The following is a 27,301-nucleotide window of genomic DNA, read 5'->3' as shown; positions in this document are numbered from 1 at the left end:
TCACTTTCAGTGTACCTAACATTCAGCTACTCCATCCATGCCTGTAGTACATATTAAATGAATAATCGAACTATTGGCTAGATATATTCCAAAAGAGCTCCTAACGCTCCAAAACATAACATCAATGTTGCAGAAAATATTATTACGGCAGGCTGCCACAAATAAATGAATGCGTGGAAAACCCTGCGTTTATATAGATTTTTTTTTTAAACTCTCTTGCATTCTTATTGCTAGTGTGCCATAAGTTAATCTGCAGCGTGCCAAAGATGGCAAGCATGCCCGAAGTTGCTGACCCCTGAACGAAGCCATCCTAAACAAAATTTGTTTCACCTGTGCTTCTTGTACTATGACATGTCAGGATGTGAAAAAGGTCCATTTTAGCACTGTGTGGAAGCTGGTCTTGGATGCTAAATCACTTTGGGCTACCATTAGCTGTTCTTTTGGATTTGGCATTGTTTAGTAAGCTATGAGATTGTCTCGAGTAACATTAACAGGGAAAAAAAAAAATTACGAAAAAAGTTTACAAACATACAGACAAGAATGCAAGCAAAACAGCCAAACAGGGTTAGCTTAATGTTAGAATGAAGTCTAATTTTATCTTTTTTCCTTCCTTGTACAACTATCTCTACACTGTAATACAAGAACAATGCTTTTCTACATGGATCATCAACTGGCAGAGATGCTAACCATTTACCTGGGTGATTCAGTCTTAGCATCATGTCTACATGTAGCCATCAAGAAAATATTCAAGGTGCTTTTTATAGAGTTCTTATTTTAGAAAAAGTCAGCTGGAAACAAAAATTTCATGTATCAAATTTCACTCAGACTGTAACCTGCATGCATGCCATTAGATGCACAATGAAAGAAAAGGGCTTAACAATTTGCAAATTAATTTCATACAATCAAGCTTTAAATTATAGCCAAATTAGCTCTGTCATGTCCAACAACTCCAGATAGCAGGCATTCTTGTTTCCACTGTTTATTTCAATTTCATCATTAGGCAGAGGAAATATCCCACTGGGATCCATAATGAGTGCATTTAAAATTTCAAATGTAATATTATGAACGAGAGGCTAAATTTGGTGCAAAACACCATGGCAACGAATGCCACCATATCCACCACTATCACCACATGTTGCCAAAAGCGAGAGGGAAGAAGATTTTACGGTGCATCACTTGAAATCGAGCTCTATTTCCATTGCCCTACTCCCAGTTTAACCATGATGTCTGTACCTTTCTACACACACATTCCCATCAGCCCCCTTTACACACACAGACACACTGCCAGCAGCCATCATTCCACCCTGTATGTTCAGCTGGCCCATCCAGTCCCCATCCAGCCAAGTGCCCACCCATCTGTTGAACCTAAGATGGCATGCAAATCTCAACCAGAGAGGAAATGTTCTATCAAACGATGAACTTATCTGCATGCATACAGTGGCTCTCAGGGGCCTCTGGGGTCCGGGGCCCGAGGGGTTGCCACAAAAGTGCATGTATATATGCATAGCCCTGCAACGCATAGTAACACTGATGCAAGATACAGTCTTGCCCTTGGTTAAGCAAACCACCCTTTCAACTTAAAGCTATTTTCATCTCAGTATAGCCTACAGTGGGCTTTTTATGGTAATTGATTTACTAACAGGGGTTAATCTACTTTATTCCTGTGTGCAGTCAAAAAATATCTCTAGCTGCAGGTTTGTTTGTTTTTTGAAGGAACTGTATCTCATGTATTTTAGAAAATTGCCTAGTCAACTTCAATCACATAGACTCAAGCTTTGTAAGGACAATGGAATAATGTTGTTTTTTTTAAAACTCAGAACTGACAGTGCTGGCAACAAAACGGTTTCCAAACCTTCAGGGTATCCACAGGCCAAGGAATACTATTTAGTCAACTTTTTAGACGGATAAAGGCTGACAGAAATGATTAGTTACTAGCTCTTTGAATTAAACTGTGGCTAAGGATTTAGTGTAAATGCCACTTTCCATAAAGCAGACACGTCCTATACAAAGCACAAAATGCTATTGTTATTGGCCTCGGGGAGGGAAAGGTAAGCAGTCACCTAGGAGAGAGGGCATAAATCTGACCAACAGGTTTCTGCAAGCCTCGGGCTATTATGGCTGAGTGAACTTTAGCTTGGGTGAGTTCACTGTGTTTAGACTCGCTGCAGTTAAGCCACCAGTCACCTCTATCATCCTATTAGTGTGCTGCACTTAAGGAAAGGAGCTGGAGTGATCCTGTAAGCAAATGTAGAAGAGAGCGTCAAATATAGAAGAGAAGAGTAAATGTAGAAGAGAAGTCTATAAATAAAGACACTTTATTTCCATTGGTTTTTGAATTTTTGCAGAAAATATGCTCTGTGCTAAATTATTCTTTGTGAGGCTCTGAGGTTCTGTCCAGCAAAATAATTTTCACAAATGAAAACCACTTTTAGGATTTTTGAAGCCTAAATACAATCGCTAGAGGTAAAAAGCTAATATTAAAGCTATAAACAAACTATACTAAGTTTGCATGATTTAAAGTTGCCACCACAACAAGGTTGTATTGTCGAGTTTGGTGCCCTGCAGTCTCTTTAAGCCACTTAGCAACCATCTTTTTAAAAACACATAAAAGCCTCAATTTTTTTTGAATGAGGTGTTGTTGTTTTTTTGTTTTGTTTTCTTTTGTTTTGATTTTTTGTCATGGAACAAAACGTGAATGTCACTTAAGCCTGTGTTAGCCACAGACCTTATTTCAGGATTCTAACCAAAAACCCACTGAAAAACTCAACTGACTTTGAGTCAACAGAACAGGGAGTGCTGAAATCCTAATTCATTTCCTGGTTTCAGCACTCTTCACTGGGGTACTTAAGAGTGTGAAAAAAGGCAAACGCAACTGGAATGCAAAAAATTATTTTAAAAAAGGGACAAAATTTGGTAATTTGCTTATTTTATTATGTGTTAGCTAAGTTTTACCCTCAGGGATATTATCATAGGAGTCATATAGAATATTAGAGCCATCTATTAGTCCCTTATTTGTGTTGAATAACCCAAGATAATTGCAATTCCAGTAAAAGAAGCAGGTGAGATGTGACATTGTCCCATGAACAGAGATGAATTCTTTATCAGTTTATGGGAGCTTATTGTTCATTCCTGCAGCAATAAGCTGGAGGCAAACAGCGGGACCTGGCCACGCATGCCAAAAAAAAAAAAAAAAATCCTGATGTGAGTGTGTGAGTGGGGATGCTGAGGGGCGTAGCAGTGTTGTGCCCCTCATGGTCAGCGCTCAGGAATTAAAATGCATGCCTCTCATTGCCTGCGAGCGACTAACGGTATACAGCGCGAAACTGTTCCTATCCTCCGCCTTCGCAGGAAAAAAACGCACGGATGTGCATGTTCCACGAGGGGAGTAAAAGAAGAAAAAGAAAAAACACACCTCCTCCCGGTGTTTTCTTATTCAAAAAGGCAACGGTGCGAGGGTTGCCAGTTTGGGAGCTTGTTTTCTCCTTAAATTGGAACCCTTCAAGCTGTGACTGGGCTGATTTGCTCGCTTTTTCGGTCCTCCGCGGAGCTGCCGCCACACCGCACGGAAATAACGGGACTCAGCTCAGCAGCCCGGGCTTCACTTAAAGTGAGTATGGAGACATGCATTTAACCCCATACCGTTAGACTGACACCGGTACCACCTTATAGTCTAATTATAGCTTTTAATCTGAGTAAACGGAGCAGCGCACATGTAGGCTTAAAGTCTTGCTGTTGCTGTTGCTTAAAGTGTTGCTGACCAGGTGTTGCACTGGAACTTTGTTCTGCAAAAATCTCCACAAATATGAAGACTCGGGCGTGTTACAGAAAAGAAACAGCATGAATTTGTTGTCTTTGGAATTGTTTTTGATGTTTAGAGCACCACTGCATATTTAAGAGAATAGTTATCAGTGCATATAATTGATTCCGTAATTCACAACCATGTATTTCAGCTCTTAATCTGAGCATTTTTTTGTGCATTTTTCTCTTGTTTTTATGTTTTCCATCAGCCCCATATGTTGAGAAAAAAGCAACTTCATTTTGAGGTCTGGTTTTGATTCTTTAGATTCCTTGGTGGGGGCTGCTGCTAACTCAGCCTGCTCAGCTTTCTGACTTCAAAAAGACTCCATACCATGCACCATGTTCCTCTGTAGACTGAAGCAACTGTTGAATGCACAGCAGATGTGCAGAAGAGAACTGTCTGTGCTGAATGTATTATTGGGTGTTAGGGATGCACGATAATATCGACATGTCATCTGTATCGGCAGATATTGGCTTTAAAAATTTCAAATATCAGAACATGCTTATTTCTGCCAATATGCTAATTTTTTTATTGACAAAGTGAACATGGGCAGAACATTAACCCTAAGTTGAAGTGTTTTTCTCATTTTGCTTGATGGATGAATGTTACTGAAAAGCATTGTATTTTATGTCCCCATCTGCTTGTGACCCCTCACAATAAGAGTTGGCATTGTATTATGTAAATTGCATTACATAATACGCTTGATGATCACTAAAATTAGGTTGTTCTTATATCAGCATCTCGAATATGGGCAAAAAATCCAATATCATGCATGGGAGGTGTGTTCCTGGAAGCAGTCTCATTAAGTAAAACAACACTTTTGTGTGACAGAAATCCTTTTTAATTTGTTGTAAACATTAATCACTCTGTGTTTTGCTGTCAGTGTGAGTAAACTGCAGGTTTACGGGGTTGTGAGTTTTGAAATGATCCCCTCTGTTGTGTATTTTGCATGAGATGTCACCTCATTTACTAATGAAGGTGTCTGCAGCGGCGCCGGTTAATTTTCCACTGAAACCTCTCCTCGCCATTATAAATAATAAGCAAGTGGAATACATTAGCTCAGCCGGTTCCTCATCACGTCCCCAATCAGATTGGATGGCGTGACCTTGGGGGAACCGCGCCGCAGCATTTAGAGAAGGAGGGTGGCAGAGATGGAGATGGGGCACTCTGGTGGCATCCATTATCAAGGAAGCCAATTACATGTGGAAATTGTAGTTGCCATAAGCAATTGCCATTTGTTACACTATAAAAGGCGAGAGGATCTATTTTGAGAGAAATGTGTATCGTCCCTAATAATATGCACTCCAGTCAGTCTTCAGTGTTTTCTCATCTGGATATGCATTGTAACTGAAAAAAAATCTGAGAGGAAGACCTTTGTGGGCTCCTTTTTAACAACAGAGCATGGAAGAAGCATGAGTCACCATGAATCATGGCAACTCTCACCAGCTGCCAGCCACATGAAGACATGCTGCAAGGAAAAGTATGATGAAACTGCAGTCTCTGCTGCTGTTTCCACTTCAAAGCACGCCACGGCGAACAGAAACCTATAGCGCTCCACGAGGGCGCCCAACATCTCATTCAAAGTTTCTGCAAGTTTCTCTAACGATGCAACTTTGGGTTTTAAGATCTGTCCTGCGAGGTATTTTCTCTAGTCTTTAGCTGCCGCCGTGTCAGGCACGAGTTAAGTCAGCACGGGCTTTACTGTAATCAGTTATTCAGCTCCGGCATTCAGGCTCCCAGCTCCAGACAGAGGAATCCCCGTGGCTCACCACAGACCCAATCAGACCCCTTTAAGTACACAGCTTTGCAACAAGGTCTGGGACCAAGAGTGCAGCGGTGATGGCAGAAATGTTTCCAGTCCCTCGGGTGGTGGTCTGCATGTGTCTGCCGCATGTACAAGTATATTTCACTAATAGTTAGTGTCTTTCGTTGAGGCCTCTCAGCTCGGTCACACACTGTCTTTTTCCTTCGCAGTATTCCCCTTGGACTTCTCCCTGGCTTTTTGATTTGCCCTCTGTTTCCACTTAACAGTGCTGGCTATTTTCCAAGAAACACCTCAGCACCAGTCTTTTTTTTTTTCTTTTTTTCCTCTCTCAAGCATGAGCAGACTTCTTATACCTTGGGCACACGTGGAAATTACATGACTTTTTACTTTATGTGAGCATTTACAAAATCGTATCTGGGCTGCGTTTTACCCACTCGTTATCAGAGATGATTACAAAACGACAATGTAAACAAGAGTGCCTCGGCGACAAAGAAAGCCGTCCTGTGATTGCCGTCGCCCCCCTCCCCGGTGCAATCAGCGACTTTCAAGATATCACTCCTGCAATTAGGCTTGTCAAATTACGGCGTGGCTTTTATCCGAGACTTGCTCACTTGATAATGCTTATTGGCAGGTGTCTTTGGAAGAGCAGAGGAAGGGAATCCACAGCTGGTGCTTTTCAAGAGATGCATTATGTAAAAGCATACTGTACTGTGCAGCAGATGTTGCTTCCGTCTGATGGCTAGCTCTACTGCATAACTATACATCTCCATATCACAGCATTCTCGGGAGTTTCGCTCCTTTTGTTTCCCCTTTTTGATGGACGCACACGCGCCGTCCTTGACTTTCATCATTTTGTTGTCAAACCGAGCCGTTCTCCGCAAATTGTCCCCTCGCTGTCCTAATCGTTTTCTGGTACAATCAGTTAGGCTGAGTGTGCGCATCACTCCCTCAGTCGTGGTCGATGTAAGGCGTCTTCTGTATCTTTTAGTCTCCTCATAATCATGTTGACAGGCCCGCTTCGTCCACGACCTTGTCAGGATTAATTTTCATCATTCTATATAGTGACTCACCTATGCAGCATATAGTATATACGCTCTCACTCTACAAAGCTTTGCTCAGGGTTTGTGTTACTTCCTGCCAGTGGTGCCCCCAGGATGTCACCGTAGGGGCCAGGTGGGGCTACTTAAAAAATGTAGGGGTGGCCCACCCAGTGTTTCCCACAGAATTATGATCTATATGTGGTAGAAGGTGATGGCAGGAGGGTGTAAGCAAAATTTCCACTTTGGTCTTTCACATATGTGGCCCCTTGTATCATTCTGTGTCCCCTCTCCAAAGTTGGAAGTTTATGTGGGTCTGGGTTTAATGTGCAGGGTAGATAAATGTTTAGTCGATTTGATCATGGATGATCAGATCACATAAATAGATAAGAACAGCTGCTGCAGCAAAGCAAAGAAAACTTTTCAACCAAGTGCAATGAATGGATAAGGTTCACTTTCACTGTCTGGTGTTAAGCTGCTCCATCTGTGCCCAGAGTACACTGTGCACTCCCAGACTGTGATGCAATAAATAACCAAAAGTACACATATTCTTATATTCTTAAATGCTCCTTATAACAGTTCAATTCCACAAACAGAAAACCAAAACATGGCTGCAGATTTTTTAACCATTTTTTGTCTTTGCTAATTTGTTTAGTTCTTGCTTGCTGATTATAGCACAATTATTTTACTGTCCTCCTTCACTGTTTTGTGTGTTTGTGTGTCATTTTGCCTGTATTGGTCTCTTTTTTGCACAATAAAGTTTAGGGAAGAAAATGATTGTGGGAGGAAACCTTAATTTCAGGAATTTGCTTATGCTGTTGAAGTATATGAGCTAGTTGAAAACTGTGTCATTATGGAGAGTTAACGACTCATATACCAATAATACTTTGGTTCCTTATTTTTACAGTAAAAATATCATAGTTAAAATTTAGCCTTGGAGTGTTGTTTAGCCTCCTTCCTGTCAACATTGGCAGCATCCAGCATTGGTTGGTATAGGGTTGCAATATAATGAGATTTCTACAGTGCAATAATGATCACAACCATGGCTCTGTCATCAACGTTTGTTGCTCTCTAGCCACTGTGGCTAGTTTCTGGCCATTCAGCATTTTCACTAGCCACAATTTTTTTGTTGGAAAATTACATTTTATATAATTAAAGTTAAGTATTGGCGTGCTAAAATGAACTAGATTTTCATCCTTTTAAATATAAATGACCACTGTAAACACCTAAATCAAGACTGCATAGAATGTATAACACTACAGGTCATTATCAAATATTTAGCCAGTTGGTTCTCTCAACACGACCAAATTTATTTGCATTTACTGTCGATGTGAATGAGTTACCACCATAGTACATCAAGTTTAAAATGCCAATTGCTGATCAAACACACAGCTGATGCATACCACTGGCAGAACACACTGGATAGTTTGCAGCAGACCTGCACTTTCTGCAGCTAGCCAGACAGCGGGACACCGAACATAAAGTGTGCACACTGACCACTGATAGTGCATGCAGCGTGACTGCAGAGGCCAGGCAGCTCCCGTTCATGTATGTGCCCTCGTCGAGTTATTCAGTTTATTTTTTTTAGCATGCAGAACCTTTGAGGTTATTCTAGAGAGTAACTGTCATTGTTCTGGATTGTTGCTATAATAATATATGTACATTTGCATAAAGCAACCATATTTGTCCATTCCCATATTGATAAGAGTACAAAAAAACTTGAAAAATAATAATTTAAGGTACATTTAGAACAAATAAAAAAATGTGATTAATTTGCGTTTAATCAAGAGTTAACTTTGGATAATCATGCGATTAAATATTTTAATCAATTGGCAGCCCTAGCTAAAACATAAAACAGTAGCTTCTTATTGCACATAATAAAAGTGGTGCAGGTGTGTAGGAGGTTATTCAAAAAGATTGAAACTTAATGTAACAAACTAGCAAGAGAAAACACTTTGTTTAAATAATAGATAAACAAATACCGTAATAAAAAGTAAATCTATGCACTACAAACAAAGAGCAAAAAAGAACAAATTCTTTTTTGCCGAATCAATTCAAATTCATACAGCTCCAAAAAAAAACTTGACTTTACATTTCATGTGTGTATGCGTGAAATTTTAATTATTTTAAAAATGAAGGAGAGAGGTGGATTAAATTTCCGCATTTCTATCACAGGGGGCCACAGCCCTTTCTTGGATGCACCACTGTTTTCCTGTATATTTTTTTAGTTGCTGCTTGTCTTCAGTATGGTATTATTTGCCAAGTGAAAAGGAAAAAATGATTTCTTCAGTGGGTTTGACATGTGGGTTTATTTGAAGGAAAGGCTAATTGTTATGCCTCGGAGGTCCATTGTTAATTAGAAGTTATCTTGGGCAGCTCTCACATGGTCACCGCTCTAATTGGCAGTCAAAGCTGTGTACCACCTGGCCTATCCTTTAACTCACCAGGTGCTCCCAGCAAAACCGTCGGCCTTGGCATTATGTGGCAGTGGCCTCTTAAAAAGAAGACAGACAGGGAGAGTAAGGGGGAGGTTGGAGAAGAGGAGAAAAGACAAGTGCAGCAGCTAACTTTGCTAAAATGGCAGAGCTGCAAAAAACAGTTAAAGGTTATTTCACGCTACAGAGACAAGAAAGCTTTTTTAAGCCGGCTTAAAAAAAAAAAAGGTGTGGAGAAATTAGTGTAATCTTTTGATACACACGTCAGCGTACATCACACCTCTTTGTTTCACATTTCTAATACCACAGGGGTTGTGAGGTGGCAGAACATCAACGCTCGGTGCAGCCTGTGCAGGAGTGTTTACCTGTGCAGGATTGTTTACCTGTGCGGAGAAATAACCGAATGTGAAGAGTATCAGAAAGGCTTTTAGTGTTTGTTTCAGCATCTGTCTGTGCTGGGTAATTTAAGGATGATGGGACAATCATGTCTATTTTGCAAATTACACAGAGATGAATTTTTTAAAAAAATCGAGTCGAGATGAAACAGAATCCACGCTGACTCTTTTATTCAGTTGTAACAGTGAGCTGGAGAAAAGGCAGTGATTTAATCAGGAGATAGTGCAGCCGCTTTTCACAATGAGGTGAAAAAAACTCGCAACCTGAACAGTGTGGGATTCCTCCGTATGTGTATGATTGAGGCTCGCATTGTGTCTCCGCAGTGGGCAAAAAATCACCCATGACCCTCATAAATTTTGACTAACTGGTGCCACACCAGGGGAATCACTATGTTTTGTCCTTTCCAAATGTCAAACAGGTGTGCCCTGCGCCTGGCACAAAAAAACCTCTTTTTAAAAAAAAAACAAAAAAAAAAACACTGTGCTCCAAAGGACAAAAGACCTTTGTCTCCTCACATCACAAAGTCAGTAGGGTTGTTTTGTGCTGCCGCTCCAGCATCTAAAGTTCACACTAATTCCCAAATGTGTCGTCCCTTTGTTCTCCGATCACAATGGGAATTTGAAATGTAAACTAGACAATGCACTGTATCTTGATGGATCGAGCAGATGCTCAGAAACGCTTTGTAACTGTGGTGTGTTCAGCAGCCGTGGGCAGAGTGTGTTCATGTTGTACAGCAGCACAGTGGATGATCTTGATCTGTGTGATTTGCTGTTGTTGCTGTTGATATTTTTCGAGATCTGTTTAGGCCCACAGTTTTTGTAGCGTGTGTTGTCTGATTTTAGATGACATGTACAGTACAAACCAGGAGTACTCAACTTGCTTCGCTTTGGGGACCACTTTTTCAAAATGACAGGATGATAGGCACCAGAGGCAGCAGACACATACATGTTTCTAGGATTTTAGGATATTTCTAAAATTATAGGATGTCTCTAGGATTTAAGGACATTTCTAGGGTTTTAGGACATTTCTTGGATTTAAGGAAAATTATAGGATTTTGGGATAATTTTCACATTTGAGGACATTTCAAGGATTTTAGGAGGGGGTGCACCAGGCACCCTATCTAGGACCCGTGGACTGTAATTTGACTATCACTGATGTAGTGTATCTTGATGGATCAAACGGATGCCTCAGGCACAATGAGTTCACGTTGTACAGCAGCGCGGTGGATGATGTGAATCTGTGTGATTTGCTGTTGTTGCTGTTTGTATTCTCCAGGAACTGTTTCGGCCCAGAGCTTTGACAGCATGTGTTGTCTGATTCCAACCTACAGATACAGTATGTACTATATGCAACACATTACCCAGGAGAACATGAGTCATATCATATCATATCATATCATATCATATCATATCATATCATATCAGCATTTACAGCTCATGCCAATCACCTATCCAGCAGCAGCATTAAGTAATCACTAAACCACAATTAAGAAATATGAAGAATAATAGACAGGCCGCAAAGACTAACAAAAATGACTGCCTTAAACAGACTAATCATAATAAACAGGCCTATCACTGCTATAATTACTGACAGTAGAATCATTACTTTAATTCTCCACTGCTACCATCATTAATAACAGTTCATTAATTAAACATACTATGGAAAACAGCAGCTTGGCTCTGTGAGGAGGACTTCTCCTTGACTGGACCCTCGGAGTTACAGAGTGTAGCTTAATTTTGCTCTGGAGGTCACTCCAGGAATAATGAGCGGGAGAAATGTAAATACTCCTCTTTAGTTAACTGTCGGGGCTCTTTGAATACCTGAGACAAGCTAAACTCAAGATCCAGCCTCATAATGAGCTGCTTATTTCCACCCAAGCAGGAGTGGAGGAGAAAAGAGGCTGTTATTGCTTTGTCCGGGGAAGAAAATGTTTCTTCATGAACAAAGCGGTGGTAAATGTCGCTTTTAACTGAGCTGGTTTTTTTTCTGTAGTTTTTGGGGGAGAATGCAATAAAGTTTAGATGTCTAAATCCACTTGCGAGTTAGAGCTATAATTTCTAACATTTTCTGAACTGCTTATTTGATTTGAGTGAGATGAGAAGATTGATATTGATGGTGTCTGAACATTAGGTACAAAACTGGAGTCAGGCACTGTATGCTCAGGGAACTGTTTGTATGATATTCTTAAAAAATGCATTAAAAATATGACATCCTACAAATCTTAATGGTGTTACATCCTTAGCATTAACATATCTAATTACTGTAAAATTACAGAGGTTAGGTTTAGGAAAAGAAACTTGGTGAGAACATACCTTAACATGACTTAAAGTTTACTTAAACTTCACACGGTTAAGATCAGGGGTCTCTGTGGGAAAGTCTGTGTTTTTGTGTTCCAGCAGTATTTTAAACATTTAAATGGCGTTTTGTCATGATGCCACTATGTTTCATATAAAAAATATATATATTTTCAGTATATTACATGCAAAGACTTTTTTTTCCTGTCACAGCTTATGTCAATGATTAGCAGCAATATTGATTCTGGCACAATATTATTTTATTTTAGATCATTTTATTTATTTATTTAATTTAATTAATCCATTTTTTTATTTATTTATTCATTTATTTATTTATTTTTGCAGTGTCAAATATTCAAACTCATACCGCTCTGCACATAAAGTGCACTTTTCAATATCAGGCCATAAGCAATATTACACATTAAAAGGATTTTCTATTTTTTTTAAACCAACATCAGTCCTAATCATAAATGTCCCATATTCATTAGGTTTTAGAATTTTAACCCATTAAATACCATTTTTTATAAATGTTGCCACAATTTCTTTTTTTTTTTTCTGTATTAAGATTTATTTTTAATATACTACATGCAAAGTAGATTTATTTATTGACTTACGGCCAAAATTGAGATTAAGTCAAGACTGAGTCCAGGGCTAATTGAGTTCTTTTGAGACCTTAATAGCCTTTATTTTATAAATACTCCTTTTCAGTCCAGGGGTTTATCGATAGAATTGGTTCCATTTCATTAGAAATAATTGCTTATTTAAAAAATATATTATTTTTTTACAAAGAATACATTTAGAACAGGATTAAAATTTGACTCGTGAAGGTTTCATTGCACTTACAGTAATGAGCGTAGTTGGAGGAGCTCAGCCCAGACACAGAGAGCAGGCGAGATGCCGCAGTGTGATAATAACAACAGCTCGACTGACCCCAAATCAGCAGCGAGGAACAAATTGACCGGTCCTCAATAGCCGAGACCAAGAGAAGTGCAAGACTTCATAAAGGGGTCTCAAGGCCAGAACAAGCACTACAACTGTGTTTTAGAACTTTTGTTAGAGCTGCATGCAGCAACACTGGTGACTGTTAAAACTGTAAAGTTGTGGCCATAAAGCCAAAACACTGAACTGCAAAATGCTAAAACATTCAGTTGAGCTGAGGAGAACTGCCGTCATGGGATAATGCTTTGTGGGTTATCATTAATGACCCCGTTTCATGTACATGTAGTCATGTGATCTGTTGTTAATACGTAAATATACTTATAATAGCCATAAGCGTTGGGTGCTCAACACAGAGCACATGACTCCCCATCCACTCATATTTCTATTCTGCCTTTTATATGTATATATATATATATATATATATATATATATATATATATATATATATATATATATATATTTTATTGGTGTTATGTATTGTGTCCTCTTTAAACTTTTCTGCAGTCTTTTTATGTAGCTGCACTTACATAATTAAACCAACTTAATGAGGTGGCTGCAAAAAAAACAATAAACAACTCTTCATAGCATAATATAACTGCCATCCAGCCAGACGTCACTCGCAGCAGTTCCAGTGAATTGAAGTGGAAGCTGCTAAATTTCCTCTCAGGTGAAGCTAAACTGGACATACATACATATGCATGAAAAAAACAAAACAGGGCTGGACAGGTTAGAAGGCCACATACGCATGTCTCTGTACGCGCTACAAACAGCTCTGTCCATGGTGCTGAAATTTTAGCGACTCTATTTGTAACACCTCTCCTGGCCTTACACAAAGAAAATCTTTAATCAGATCATCATTTGTGATACAAACCAACAAAAAGTTGACTGAAAGGTGTTCTTGAGATATCACATTCACAAGCATGAGGTCACAGTAACCTTCACCTTTGACCTTTGACCACCAAAATATAATTAATTCATCCATGAGTCCAAATGAAAATTTGTGCCATATTTAAAGAAATACCCGAAAGGTGTTCATGTGATAATGCGTTTACATGAATGAGACGGATGCAAGGTCACTGTGACCTTGAGCTTTGACCACCAAAATCTAATCAGTTCACTCTTTGGACTAAGTGAACATTTGTGCCAAAATTAAAACAAAAAACCTCCTAAAGGTTTTCTTGAGATATTGCATTCACAATAATGAGACAGATGAGGTCACAGGGACCTTAACCTTAGACCTATGACCACCAAATTCTAATCAGGTCCTCCTTGAGTCCACATGGATTTTTATGCCAAATAAAGAAACTCCCACAGGTGTTTATGAGGTAAAACATTTACAACAATGAGGCGAATGCAAGGTCACCGTGACCTTGTGCTATGACTACTAAAATCTAATAATTTCACCCTTAAGTCCAAGTAAATGTTAAGTTCACTCTTAAGACTAAGTGAACATTTGTGCCAAAATTAAAACAAAAAATCTCCTAAAGGTTTTCTTGAGATATTGTATTAAGGTTTTCTTGAGATATTGTGTTCACAAGAATGAGTCAGACAAGGTCACAGGGACCTCAACCTTTGACCTATGACCACCAAAATCTAAGTCGTTAATCCTTCAGTTCACTTGGATGTTTGTGCCAAATCTGAGTCATTCCCTGAAGGTGCTCATGAGATTATGTGTTCACAAGAATGAGACGGACATAAGGTCACCATAAGCTTTGACCAGCGACCACCAAAATCGAATCAGTTCATCCTTGTGTCCAAGTGGATGTTTCTGCTAAATTTGCAGAAATTTCTTCGAGGTATTCTTATGATATCGCATTCACAAGAATGACCAGAGGGACAGACAACCCTTAAACATAATGCCTCTGGCCACAGCTATGGCAGCCGTGGAGACATAAAAAAAGAACACATGAACACAAATCAAAGGCCAAAATCACAAATCAGCACAGACACCCTTGTCACTTTAAGACACTGCTGCTATAATACACTCAGAAAGAGGGTTTTTTTTCTCTTTCTCTTTTGTTGATATTCTTTTAACTACTGTTTCTGTGGTATTTTACATGTTTGATGTAATGACATCAATCAACATAACAGTGTAGGCTACAACAGGTCCGACTGTTAACAAACCAAACAAGTTAAACGCGCACAGCAACCATACACACAGAAAAATAAAAAAGAAAAAAAAACAATTAAGCATCAACACATAGACCCACACAGCCATTATATAAAGAGGATTTGTTGTTCACTCACCACAGCTGGAGGGGCCCTGAATTGAAGTCACAGTGGTGAAAAATAGCAACATTACTCACTGTTTTGTTTTTTTATTGCAAATTTGTCCATTTTGTCGTCCAGTAGATCCAAAACCTCAAGTCAAGGTCAAGTCATTTTTTTCTCCCAAAGGTGCTCAGGTCCCACCTACACATTGGTAGTTCATCTAACACTGCTTTCAGTTGGTCCCGACTGGTGCGTGTGGGTGCTCAGGCCCCAAAGCACCCACAGAATCAGCGCTTAGTGGTTGTAGCTGCTTTAATGCACAAATGTAACAGTTAAGGAACTGCAGGTTTGGGCCCAAACCCAGAATGAACGGATGAGGCAGAAGGATGATTTGACTCCTCGTGAAGCACAGGACTGATGATGAACTGACAAAAGTGCAGACACAGGTATATATACACTGAAAGCTAATCACAGGAACAACACACAGCTGGAGGAGGTGGGTACAGGCAAAAGGAGGGAAACAGAGATTGGCTGACAACAAGGGTGTGGGCGGGAACACTAGAGTGGAGCAAACAAGACTAAAAGGACAGGTGTGACAAAAACAGGCTGGGAAACACACAAAGGCAGGAAGCAACAGACACATGAGATAGCCTACAAAATAAAACAGGAAAGAGGCTAATCATGAGTAAATACTTGAAACAAGGAAAAACACAGACAGAAAACCCCAAAACAAACTCCATATTATAACAAACTAAACAAAAACCCAGCATCGGGACTACAGACATGAGATTTATTTTTTATTTTTTTCTTCTTTCTCATTTCACTCTCAGAAATAAAACAAAACATGGGCAATGTCCAAACTGTTAACAGTCCCTTTCAATTGTGCTGCTTTCAGATGCCTTTCACAAGCATTTACATCTTAATGATCTCAATGATTTTTTAAGCAAATTTTCCACGTAATTACTGTGGGGTTTTTTTGTCATTTTACTTTGTTTTTTGATAATTTATTTTTTTCGTAAAATTAATTTCAGATAGTTTTTAGGTCAGTCCTTCTTTCATTGCCTTCTTCCCATGTTTTTAAAAGAAATCAAGCCAATTTGGTAGGTTTCAAAGGGTTAAATTGCTCCAAAAGCTCTATTGCTACATACTGTATATTATATACACCATCAGGGTGATTATTTCTAATAGTACTGAGAATTAATCATTGCCCTTTGAATCCTCTGAACACTGTTTCTGTGTGTCTCTGCCAAAAACTTCCAAAGAAAGTCCTCAAGCTCATCAGACTGGGCGTACGTCTTCATCAGAGCACCACACACGTGCTGGTTGGCTTCCATAATGGTTATGAATAATTACTGTCTTCAGTAATTCTGTAATCTGCATTGGAAGTACATCAGGCTGCCTGGTGCGCGTGGATACACCATGGATATCACAAGTCTACAGGCTCTGTTTAATTTTCTACTTTTTATTGCCTTGAAGGCTGACATGAAAACCTATTAAATCAAACGAGATTTTTTTTTTTCCATTTTCATTTGGATATGCTGAAGTAACGAGCTAAAGGTAAAAAAGAAATGAGAAGCAGCTAATTCTGACAATGTATTAAAAATTGGAAAATGAGAACTCCCTTGCACTTCTTGCTTAATAACAACCGTGACCTTTTCCGATAAGTTTCTACCATCCAAGTCCATCTGAATCCTGGATTTGTCCTCCACTCCTCCCCTCAGACTGAGAGGGGATTCTCTCTGAACACTTTTATTTGGATCAGCTCACAGTGTGCGCAAAATGTAAAAGTCCAAGATAAAGCTGGTGGTTGATTTCTGTTTGCTGTCATGTTGAAAGATGGAATTCTTCTTTGACTCGAGTGTTGTGTTTTTGGCAGAAAATTTCACCCCCAAAATATCTTGGTATTTAGAGCCATTTATCTTCCCCTCCACCCTGACCGGGGCCCCTGTCCAGCCTTGTAGCATGATACAGCACCAGAGCACTTAAAGAAAGCCAGTGTCAGTAACGGATCCATCACTGGTGAACTTACTTACTTTTTTATGAGCAGTTCTGTATGTAATCATTTATTTGATGCCCATTCAGTCACTTGTTCATGTCCGTGTCCTTTGGGGTCATTAGGAGACATTGAAATGTCCACAGATGACACAGTGAACCAGGGTCCTTCACTTGGCTCTTTGCAGCACTGCTGAACTGTGCAGAGTGATTGGTGTCTGTGGCATTGTAAGTCCTTGTTTAACATTTTTTTAACTTTTCACAGTGTTTAAGATGTGGGGTCAAACTTACAAGTCATGGAGCTGACGATTGTATTTATATCAAAATCTGGATTTGAAAGAGTGACATTTTCAGCCCTTTGGGCCCCCTCATATCTGCACATAAAATGCGCTTTTCAGAATCAAGCTTTTAAATAAATTATATAATAATATTATTTTCTATGTCCATTGAGATCATTTTAACCAATACTAGTCCTAATCATAAATATCAAATATTCATTAATATTCAGAATTTTAAAACGCAAAAAAATGAATTATTTTCAATACTACATGCAAAGTAGATTGTATTTCTTTTAAATATATAGATTTTGATTTTCTGCCCACACAACTTTTGTACACTTTTTTTTTGAGTAAACTTAACATTGCAAGTAAGATGAAATATTCCTGAAAAAAAAATAAGTTGGCTACATTAATAAGTTGTTGGTTGAGCCAACTTTTTATTTTCTTGTTTGTACATGTTAAGTTAAGCTTGTTCCTTTTTATTGTGTAAACCAGAAAAACAGCCCTGGAGTGCAAATAGTAGTGTAATATAGTAGAAAAAAAGAAAATTGCAGCATTGGTTCCTTATCAAATCCTCCCGAATTAAGACCAAAAAGTTCACCCTCAGAGGCCTCTCTGCGTCATTTGGAGACATCCACTGCACCTTCTTGCATAATTAAGATGAACAGGCTTTTAGTTTTAGGGGAAAGTGGTGTCTGTCTTGCCACCTGACCGCACAGCCCAAAAACCTTGCAAACATGCAATATCCACGAAGCAGGAAAGCCTCCAGCACACAGTGTGTGTGCTGCAGTTGTTATTATTGCTTCTGGCCTCCTCGCTTCCCCCAGATGAGCTTCTCTCTGCACACTCATTCATCTCAGAAGAACCTCCTGATCTTGGCCAGATCCTGCTGCTGTATCACCTCCAGTCTGTGATTACAGCTCTCATTGTGTCTCAGGCTGCATTAACAGAGCTGGAAATCTCTTTATTTCCTTCTTTTAATCTCAGCCTTTTAAATAATAGCATATTTAACATGTGTAAAGCCCTGGTTTAATTAAAGTATTGAGGGCCAGTGGTTTATATCAAGAGCCACAAATTACAGTGTCATTTTGGTGTACTTAAGAGATGTGCCATAAAAGACTACTGAGCACCAGTTAAACCGTGTCTGTAAAAGCAAAAGGAGACTATGAAGGACACAGACGTAAATGACACAGTCAGTATGGAATATTATGGGGTGCCTGGATGAATGTCTCAAACCTGTAAAAAACATTTCTCATTGCCAGATAGCTACTGTTTAATCACAATAAATATTGAATTTTTTGAAAACTGAGCAAATTGGCACAATATAGAAAGAACTGCACGAGAATTACCTGAAATGTAGCAAAAATAAGAGAGCAAAAGAAATAGAACTAAATAAAAATTAAGTAAATAAATATTGATGAAATATTTAATAATACTGGTGATGATAATAATAATAATAATAATAATAATAATAATAATAATAATAATTCTCTGGACATTCTCTTTTTTTTAGAAATAATATTAACTTTTATAATATCTTGTCACTTTTTTGGGATTTCTTGCAATTTCTTGAACATCCTTTGCAAAGTGGCTCTTTTTGGAACATTTTCACAAGAAATCAAAGCAATTTGATTTGATTTTTTGATTGAGGTTTCCAAAGGTTTAAATGCATGTCAAAGACATGATTGAATGCAGCATAAGAAAACTGATGTTGTTCTCGGTTTTAAAGGATTACAGAATTTGTTACAATAATATAGCCATTGTGGTAAAATGCTTCAGAAATAATGCAATTTAAAAATTTAAAATAAATTTTTTTTAAATGTGCAAAATAATCTATTTTCTTTTTAAATATAGGGTCATGACTAAATGACTGGGATAATGAGTAACAAAGTTCATAGAAGTGTTTCCCAAACATTCAGTCATTTGTGGCATCCTACCGCCGTTAAAACATCTGCTACCATGGAATAATTTTCTATTTTTGGAGCAGGACTGTTCTTTTGCAGCACTTTTGGAATATACGTATATAGCATTTGTCTATTCATTGCACTTCTCAGAGCACACAGTGTACTCTGGGCACAGACGGAGCAGCAGAATGTCAGCCGCGATGAAAAACTAAAACTTAACTGTTCATTCTGCTGGGTCTTAAAACTTGCTTTCACTCACAATGAGCTTCTCCTTTCATCCATTGATCTGAATGGATCTACAGATCAATTATCCACCCCGCATGTCACAAACTGCTGCTGAAGAAAATAAGAACTCACAAAGAGCTCTGTCTGTGCCACATTCCTCAGAATTTAGAGAGGCGACACGATATGATACACAGGGACACACACAGATATAAAATGAGAAATAAAACAAAGATTGCTGTTATGTCATGCAGTCTCTTTAAATAATTTTAAATAATCTACAAAAAAGTGGGATACAAAAATCTTTACTTTGCAGTCGATGATTGGGAAGTACTGTATATTCTAAAATACTGCCTGCCATTTATTTACCTCACCTAACCAGAGAGATTGATTGTAAACATGCTTATATCAACTATATCTTATCTCATTGTATTGAGAGGCCTGTTCCCCTGTTCTCTGAAATGCTCCTCTTTTAATTTCCTGTTGTTTTCCTGTTGCCATTAACAAAAAAAACCCAACACTTTCTCCATGTTTACCAATAAAGTCAACATAATATTTCCAACAAATGCCATAACTGAAGTCAAAGCAACAAGGAATAAATAGTGAAGGAGAAACAGTGTCTAATTAAAGGGGAACGTCAGAGCAGCAGAGTGGTGAATACATGGCCGGATCAACCTGTCACACAACATCTGCACAGCCTGCATAGTGAAAACAGCGCGTTAGTAAGACAGCAGCGGCTTCAGAGGTCTTTCTACGTCCACACAGGATGCCAAAAATCTGCTGCTTGGCTCTTATTGTCCCCTCCACCTGAAACACGTTTCTATTCATAACTCTATTATTATATCACCATGGCACTGGTAGTATGTTTAGTAGTTTTACAAAATGGTATAGATACCTCATTAGTAGTACATTGTCACAAATTGTTTAAAAACTTAGTATGGTATAATGCAGTATAATGCAGCCTGCATTATACTGTCAAATTATATGGCTTTTTAGATTAGATTTTGACACAGGATCAAAACATTAGGTAATTGTATGGGACTAAAGTAGCTGATATTGTACTTTAGTGGTTAAAATTATTAAACACATTTGCAATTAGTTAAAACACCAAAAATACTTGACATGACTAGCTTTATCTGTTCACACACAGATACACAAATAAAGGCAGCCCTGACATACCTAAATCAGCTGCAGAACAATAATACTGCACCTGCTGCAGTAATATTAAGTTGATATTATATTGGACAAATTACTGCCCCACAAATGACGTTACGTACTTACAATAAAGTTACGTAAGATAGATTTAGACAAGTTAAGTTAGCGTTAGGAAAGGAAACATGGTTAAGATGTATCTTAAATGCCTCAAAGTTCACTCCATGGTTCCGAACAAAGGTCTCCTAGGGGGAAAAGTCCTGTGTTGCTTGACCCATCCATCACTCCAACCCGCCTCGAGAATTTCGGTCTTTATACTAATTCTTTCTGCAATCTCATCGAGGGGTCAACCAATATTGGATTTTTTTTCAGGGCAGTACACAGTAGTTAATGAGACTGATAACCAATATTTAGAACAATACGCATTTGCAATAAAAATGTCTATGAATATTCAGGATTTGGAATATAACAAACTCCAAAACAAAACTTTGTTTAAATGTCCTTAGCAAATGTTAATAAAGTAAAAGTGCATCCTATGCTGACACTTTCTTTCATTTTATCGACTATCATTAAGATAAAAGGCAGATATAGATAATCAGCAAAATGCCAAATATCAACCCAAATAATCGGCCAGGTCTGTTGACCCCTACTCACGTCAGCAAATTCCTGGTTCATGATTATGCTAAATACGAAATTTGTTGCGATATACTTTTCATAGATATACATACAAACGTTGCATGAGAACAGCCTGCTTTTTTAGATTTCTGCCAAATTCAGCTTTAAGCACTTTTACTTCCGCTTTTTAAATTCCCATGCTGGTGGTATAGAGGCACGAAGTGTGGACAATACTGTTAGTCCACTTTTCACCATAAAAAAACTGCATCGAGTGTGCAAGGAGTCGAATTTGCAGCTTGTGGTGTTCCTCCACCTTTGACTCACTGTTGTGCTTGAACTTGCCCGCTGAGCTTCACAGCGTGACCGACTTCATCTCATTTCTTACAAATAGAAGCACAAACCAGCGCCCGGTGTGGCTTTCAAACTGTGTAGTTTTTCATTTTCATTGATCAAACAGCTAAATATGTCTGTGAAGCTCGTGCCACAGATGTTGCCATCAAAGGCGTGTTGCGGAAAAAGAACGGCAAGCGAGGGGGAATGAAATGGACAGATCCTTACCTCCAGCTAATCAAATGACCCCGAGCTCTCACAGAAGAAAAACGTCTCTCCGTTGGTTGCGGTAAAGATGTGAATCACACCTATAACTTTCACATCATCCAAGTAAACACGAGCAATCTCTTTGTCAGATTAGGCCTCGCCATCTCATGGGGGGCTAGTAATCAGCTTAAAGGATAATACCACTATTATTGAGTTTTTTCCTTATCTCCAGTGGCTGCTGATCTCCTGTATCCATCCTGACGATTTCACTTTGCTATCTACACATTTGAATGAACTTATTTTATTGCTCCCACTGCCTCAGGAGTGCATCAAAAAGGGCTCTGTGGAAAATGTGATGAAAGTAAGCAAAATGAAAATCACCAGTCAGTCGCGCCTCTCCTGACTGCTCAGCGCAGATATTCTCACCTCCCCCTCATGAAAAGATAGTCTCCCACTGAAACCTGACCTGGGGTGAGTTTCTGTTTCATGATATATAATAATAACTGTTACAATTAATACTTTGACCTTGATGGAATCAGTCCAGCATCGACATGCAGAGGACGTATAGGTCTAACTGAATGAAAAGATTTCTGTTTTTTTTTTTTTTTTTGCAGTATAAATAGAGTAGATCTGTGAAACGTTCTTGCCTCCCATACTGAATAAATAAAAGCCACACATGTGCTTATCTGTCAGCACCTTCTGCTCCCATCAGGTTTCCTTTTCTTTAAATCCTCACATTTTATTAATCCCTTTTTTCCGTGACTGGCTCTGAAGTTACTGATTTTAATCTTTAAAGGTCCAGAGTGTTGGAATTAGGGAGACATATTGGCAGAAATTGAAAATAATATAATAAGTATGTTTTCAATGATGTATAATCAGCTTAAAATAAAAAGAATTGTGTTTTCACTACCTTAGAATGACCCATTTATATCTACAAAGGGAGCAAATCCTTGTCAACAGAGATCGCCATGTTCCACAATCATTTTTCTACCATGGATTCATTACCCTAAGGGCACAAAATGCACTTTTTAAAATCAATCTCTTAAAACATTATTTTTATATTTATTATTTTCTTTCATTGAGTTATTTTTTAGCCACCATCAGTCCTTATCATATATATCAAATATTTATTAACGTTCAGAATTTCAACACTTTAAATGCCAGGTTTTTGTTATGATGCCACTATGTTTTTATATGAGAAAAACACACACAAAAATGAATTATTTTCAATATACTACATGCAAAGTGTAATTTTTTTGACTATTTTTTTTTATTTTTATGTATTTTTATTTTTTTATCATCTGTCAGTGATTAGCAGCAACATTAACTGTGACAGTGCACCTAGTGGAAAAAGCATGTATTTTCTTCATATGCCATATATGGTAAAAATGACGTCATCAGGTGGAAAATAGTAAAAATAATAAATAAATAAATACATTTCAAGGCAAAAACCCAGAATGACACCTAGAAATAATACAACACGTTTTCATGTTTTGATGGCTGCCTTCATTCCTATGAGAGCTGCTCAGTGGCACATGAAGCAAAACGCACCCCATTTCCCTGGTGCGAAAGCACCCTGATCTTACACCTTACTACGCCTATAGAGCATGTGCACAAAAAACTTTCACCGGCAGAACGTCTGACTTTCAGTTTAACACTCTGCTAGCTTGCAATTTAATCTTGGCGCTCTCTGAGAGGATTTAATCTTGATACTTAAACAAAAAGGTTTAAACGCTCACAAAAATGTATTCACTGATTTACAGACGTCTCTTTCCCAATGTAAGTCAATGGGGAAAAAGTATTTCTGTAATTCCACTTTTGGCCACTATGTGAAATTTGCTTCAAAGTGTGGCAAACTTCCTGGGTCCTTGGGTTCAACAGTAACCCTAATGGGCAAACAAAACACTTGCTCAGGATAGGCTCATTCTCATTTTTGCATCAGCCATCAGAATTGGCAACCCTTCGCAGCAAGAGCATAATGAAACACATTTTTTTATTTATTTGACATCAAACTGTTTTATTTTGTGTTTCTACACTCATGTTCAATCATTAATCAATCATAAAACTAAACTGCAGGCATGAGTAGTTGTTGATGCATTATAGACTGATGTTTGTGCAGGTTGGATTGTACATTGGTTGAGTTGTGATGGTGCTTGGGGGAGTGGGGAAGGGCTTTGAAAATGCTATAGCCCCGGGCCTATAGTACTATAATGGGGCCTTGCTGTTGGGCATGCAATTTTCTGAAAGACATGGAGGTCAGTCAGAGAAGCATAGCCATCATGGCCAGCAGTGAAATTCCTGCCCCAGGATTAGATTTCCCACCTGCTCACTGTCATAACATTGTTATCTTTTTTTTCTTTAATTGATGCCACGCTCTTCGCTTAATTGCCTTAATAACCCCTAAATTCCTTAACCTTAACCATACAAAGACCATGCAAGGATGCACAGGTGTAACTCAAAAAATTATAATATTGTGAAAAAGTTCAAGAATTTCCATCAGTTATTTAAGAAAGTGAAATTTTAATATATTCTACGCTTATTACATTAACCAAATTGTTCAAGTATTTTTCTATTTTAGTTGTAATAATATGGCCTTCAGATAGAAAAATGTAATGTTGGCTTACATGTCTCGCAAGTTCTGGGTTGTTTTGTTGGTGTGTCACAGACAGGCAGGAGAACAGGTAAACAGCAGACAACAGCAGGTCTTTGAAAACTTCAGTGGCTTCCTCTCTTAATATATTTCTTACTTATTAAGTCTCTCCTTCAAACTTGGTGCAGCTGTATTTGGATTAGTGTTTTAGTGCTGTTTAGGAGGAGACAGAGGGTAATTAGTAATGGCATGTCAGTTCATCTCGCTGGTTAAGAATCTGAAATGACCGCATTTACCCGGGTGTTGTGTTCCCATCAATGCTGACTGGAGCTGGAGGTGGTAAAAACCCATAACTACTGCAGAGTCATTTGACCCAGGTGTGAGTGCCAATAGTGAGCATCCTTATTACATTAAAAAGCCAGGTGATGGCAGATGTTAACAGGGTTTTTTGTGCAGTGGGAATGATTATTCTGTCTCCCCTTCCACAATCCGACATTTTATTCACAATGGCGAGGTGACATAACGGCAAGGTGGCAGAACGGCGTGGTATTACTGCCTTGAACAGGCAGGGTAAAAGAGGGTATAGTTTTAACACAGAGGGTCACTGACCAAGCTACCGTATTTGACATGTTGGGAGTGAGAACATTTTTGTGTTTAATGAGCAGCCTTCTATATTTAAAAAATATATTACAATTAAAAGCATTCATATGAAGTGCTGCTAATCAGTCTCATCAACCGAAAGGTTTTGATTTTGAACCAAGAAACATTCATCAAGATTCAGCCTCTTCATCTTTAAATCCAGAGAGAGAGAAGCTAAAATCTAATTGATTAATTAACTCAGCCAAAAAATAAATTGCTTCTCCATTTTCTCATTAATACAGACTGTGTAACTAATGAGCAGTCAGTGTTTACATCCATCAGAATCACTCAAATATTCCTGTCGCCGGCGGTCACGAAGCAAGCGGTAACGGTACACAGAGGCATGCTGCTGTTTTTGATCCTTTATTTTTTCACACATGAGGCATGATCACAAATGTTGTACTGTGATCAAAGCCTGTCAAAAGGCAGTCTTTTTGCTCATGACTGCTTATTGATCAGTGGTATGAAATAGCTGCACACTGGAGTGGTTTGAAGTGCTGCATACTGGTGGCAGGGCTGAGCGGTGTTTCATCTGCAGAAGCAAGTTTACTCACCTTTAAGGCTGATTCATAATGTAAAAACCCAGAAAACATCATTGTGGTTAATTTTTCAGGAGGACATAATTCCTGACAAAGGCCTAAAACAGAGAGCAGGTACAAATTTTATGCCATACACCAGCATGCATCAGTGTGAAGCCGAGGAACCGCACAAACAAAGAGTTGACTTTACATTCAAAAAGTATTTCCGGTGCCTTTTGGAGCTGTATTAAAAGTTAATGCGAATGGAAAGGTAAGCTGAGAGGCAAACTATTCTTCAAAAACTGGAGAGCAGCCTCAGAGGGTTCCTGTTGGAACCTTCAGAGCCTGGCAAAAAAACCTCTGAAGCACCCTAAAAGCACCCTACTTATTTAGAGCACACTGAGGGATAAGTTGACTCATAATATATGAGCTCCAGGAAGGTATGGCATGCCAAACAGAGATTGCTGACAGAAAAATGGAAAATACATTTCCTGCTAAATATTAAAACTGTCTCCTCCGGAGGATAAGACCTGCACTCGGAGCTGATATTTTGTCGCTGAAAGAAATCCCCAGAAATTCTCCTTTTCAGCTCAAAGGTAGATTATGTAAGATTTATGTAAAATAGCACCCCCTGCAGGCACAGCAGCAAGTGACGAATCAAAATCAAAACAAAGACGGCCTCCCACTCGGTGCTCTACATTTATCTAGAGGACACGATGCAGGAGGCAAAATAAATACACCCCGAACCCAAGTCTTCAGCTGAAAATCTCTGAATAAGTTAGTCTGCTGAACATAGATGCAGTTAGAGGAAATACAAACTTTGCTGGTTCAAAGAATTGATTTATTGACAGAAGTAGTCTATGTCTAACTCCACCACAGCAGGTAGCAATATGCTCATTTTTAGCTAGTTGCTATAAATCTATATTATTAATATAATGTATGATACAGAGTGAATTACGATCATAACTGTTTATTTACAATAACTTTGGGGTAGAAAACTGTCACGTCATGTACATATAATCAAACTGAGTAAACTGCCTTCATTAATCAGTTAAAAAAATCAATATCAGTTAAAGTGTAGCCTACATTTAGAAGATTTCACCACTTTAGCTTGCCGTAGTATAGCACTCACCGACGGGGATTTGAAAGACTTTAACACAACATCTGCATCATTCAAATCCCAATTCATTCATTTTCTAACATGCTGGATGTTTCGTAGGCCATTTTAATGCTAATGTTGATGCTACTGCTAAATTACAGCTGATCCAAGGTGTTTGATGTGAACAGTATGTCCACAGAGTTTGGTGCACAAGAAGGTAATTATCCAGAGGGATTAGGAGCAGAGCTAATACTCTGGAAATGAGCTTATTTGTCCATTTGATAAGACGCAGACATGGAAAAATTAGTATATAGTTATAATACGTAACAGACAGGTGATTTTTGTGTGTTTGATTGTTTGTTGGCCTTTATATGGGTTCTCATGATTGGATAGCAGACAGTTCACTTCTTATTTATTATCAACACAGTTTGAATATTTATGTGATTTATAATATTTCACAGTTGTTTACCTCTGTGTTGTCAGCTTTAATCAGCATACAAGACAGCACAGCCTGACAGCTGGACAGGGGATTTAAATGCAAACATTGACAAAGTGCTAAAACTATTTGGGAATTTTCTCTGTGTAAAAAACACACAGTGTATCATAAAGCTTTTCTACTTTCACTTAGCACTTTGGAAATTTAAAAGACGAGAAAAAAGAAACCAGGGCATTTAAATATTACTTAGTCAAAACCAAGGAACATGGACATATTCTGGTCATCATGAATAATTTTGCTCGCCAAAGTAATGGGACATTTGTTAAATAAGAGAAAGGAGTGCGTAAGAAATGTTTAAAAAAAAAAGTGCACTGGTCTTAAACGCATGAAACATTCAAATGTCTGCCTTTTTTAGGTATTGGCTCTGTCCTCGTCCCGCATTT

The 27,301-nt window shown here is 38.4% G+C and overlaps 1 protein-coding gene across 1 annotated transcript in view; it reads left to right on the top strand.

Moving 5' to 3' along the window:
• The first annotated feature begins 3,314 nt into the window (after window positions 1-3,314).
• Window positions 3,315-27,301, top strand: part of LOC121957934 (CMP-N-acetylneuraminate-beta-galactosamide-alpha-2,3-sialyltransferase 1-like) — a 91,898-nt gene continuing 67,911 nt past the window's right edge. The window contains exon 1 of the mRNA XM_042506752.2: window positions 3,315-3,607. The gene's annotated coding sequence lies outside the window, so the exon portion shown is untranslated. The remainder of the gene's footprint in view (window positions 3,608-27,301) is intronic.

This window comes from Plectropomus leopardus, chromosome 17 (assembly GCF_026936395.1).
Source record: "Plectropomus leopardus strain MGB_pleo_1.0 chromosome 17, ASM2693639v1, whole genome shotgun sequence".
In the NCBI taxonomy this organism is placed as follows: Eukaryota; Metazoa; Chordata; class Actinopteri; order Perciformes; family Serranidae; genus Plectropomus; species Plectropomus leopardus.
The sequence above is the reverse complement of the archived record's forward strand: the minus strand, read 5'-3'. Positions and strand labels throughout refer to the sequence as shown.